The 1,912-nt window shown below is 36.3% G+C and overlaps 1 non-coding gene across 1 annotated transcript; it reads left to right on the forward strand.

Annotated features, from left to right (window-relative positions):
• The first annotated feature begins 353 nt into the window (after nucleotides 1–353).
• LOC127743541 (small nucleolar RNA R71) lies at nucleotides 354–461 on the forward strand. The gene has a single exon (XR_008004928.1). It is a non-coding gene; the product is annotated as a small nucleolar RNA R71 (small nucleolar RNA).
• Nucleotides 462–1,912: the final 1,451 nt, after the last annotated feature.

The following is a 1,912-nucleotide window of genomic DNA, read 5'->3' on the forward strand; positions in this document are numbered from 1 at the left end:
GGATTATAAGCTTCTTCTTCAGATGAAGCGTCCTTAGTACTGCCTGATGCAGCTTGCATTCTAGACAGACCTTGAGAAATTATATTGACTTGCTGAGTCAATATTTTGTTCTGAGCCAATATGGCATTCAGAGTATCAATCTCTATAACTCATTTCTTTTGATTCGTCCCATTGTTCACAGTATTCCTTTCAGAAGTGTACATGAATTGGTTATTTGCAACCATTTCAATGAGTTCTTGAGCTTCTGCAGGCATCTTCTTCATATGAAGAGATCCTCCAGCAGAGCTGTCCAATGACATCTTGGACAGTTCAGATAGACCATCATAGAAGATACCTATGATGTTCCATTCAGAAAGCATGTCAGAAGGACACTTTCTGATCAATTGTTTGTATCTTTCCCAAGCTTCATAGAGGGATTCACCTTCCTTCTGTCTGAAGGTTTGGACTTCCACTCTAAGCTTACTCAATTTTTGAGGTGGAAAGAACTTTGCCAAGAAGGCATTGACTAGCTTTTCCCAAGAGTTCAGGCTTTCTTTAGGTTGTGAGTCCAACCATATCCTAGCTCTGTCTCTTACAGCAAAAGGGAATAGCATAAGTCTGTAGACCTCAGGGTCAACCCCATTAGTCTTGACAGTGTCACAGATTTGCAAGAACTCAGCTAAAAACTGATGAGGATCTTCCAATGGAAGTCCATGGAACTTTCAATTCTGTTGCATTAGAGAAACTAATTGAGGCTTAAGCTCAAAGTTGTTTGCTCCAATGGCAGGGATAGAGATGCTTCTCCCATAGAAGTCGGGAGTAGGTGCAGTAAAGTCACCCAGCACCTTCCTTGCATTGTTGACATTGTTGTTGTTTTCGGCTGCCATGTCTTCTTCTTGTTTAAAGATTTCTGTTAGGTCCTCTACAGAGAGTTGTGCTTTAGCTTCTCTTAGCTTTCGCTTCAAGGTCCTTTCAGGTTTAGGGTCAGCCTTAACAAGAATGCTTTTGTCTTTGCTCCTGCTCATATGAAAGAGAAGAGAACAAGAAAATATGGAATCTTCTATGTCACAGTATAGAGATTCCTTGAGGTGTCAGAGGAAAAGACAAATAGAAGGAAGAGGTAGAAGAATTCAAACTTAGAAAGATAGAGTTCGAATTGTGCATTGAGAAGGAGCGTTAGTCCATAAATAGAAGGATGTGAGAAGAGGGGAAGAAATTTTCGAATATTAAAGTGAATTAATTAAAAGAAATTTTGAAAAAAATGATAATTGATTTTCGAAAACTAAGATTGAGAAAGAAATAAAGTGATCTTGAAAAAGATTTTGAAATTGGAAATCAAAGAGATATGATTGAAAACTATTTTGAAAAAGATGTGGTTAAGAAGATATGATTGGTTTTAAAAAGATGTGATTGAGAAGATATGATTTGAAAAACATTTTAAAAAGATTTGATTTTAAAAATTAATAACTTGACTAACAAGAAAAGATATGATTCAAACATTAAACCTTTCAAAATTAATGACTTGGCTAACAAGAAAAGATATGATTCAAATATTAAACCTTTCTCAACAGAAAAGGCAACACACTTGAAATGTTGAATCAAATCATTAGTTGTTAGCAAGTATTTTTGAAAATGGAAAGAAATTGATTTTGAAAATATATGATTGAAAAGATATGATTTGAAAAAGATTTGATTTTGAAAAACTATGGAAACTTGAAAAAAATTTGCATTAAAAAAAAATCTTCCCTCTTGTGCCATCCTGACGTTAAACGCCCAGAATGGTATCCATTCTGGCGTTTAACGCCCAAAATACTACCCTTTTGGGCGTTAAACGCCCAGCCAGGCACCCTGGCTGGCGTTTAAACGCTAGTTTTCCTTCCTCACTGGGCATTTTGAACGCCCAGCTTTTTCTGTGTAATTCCTCTACTGTATG

This window comes from Arachis duranensis, chromosome 10 (genome assembly GCF_000817695.3).
Source record: "Arachis duranensis cultivar V14167 chromosome 10, aradu.V14167.gnm2.J7QH, whole genome shotgun sequence".
Taxonomy (NCBI): Eukaryota; Viridiplantae; Streptophyta; class Magnoliopsida; order Fabales; family Fabaceae; genus Arachis; species Arachis duranensis.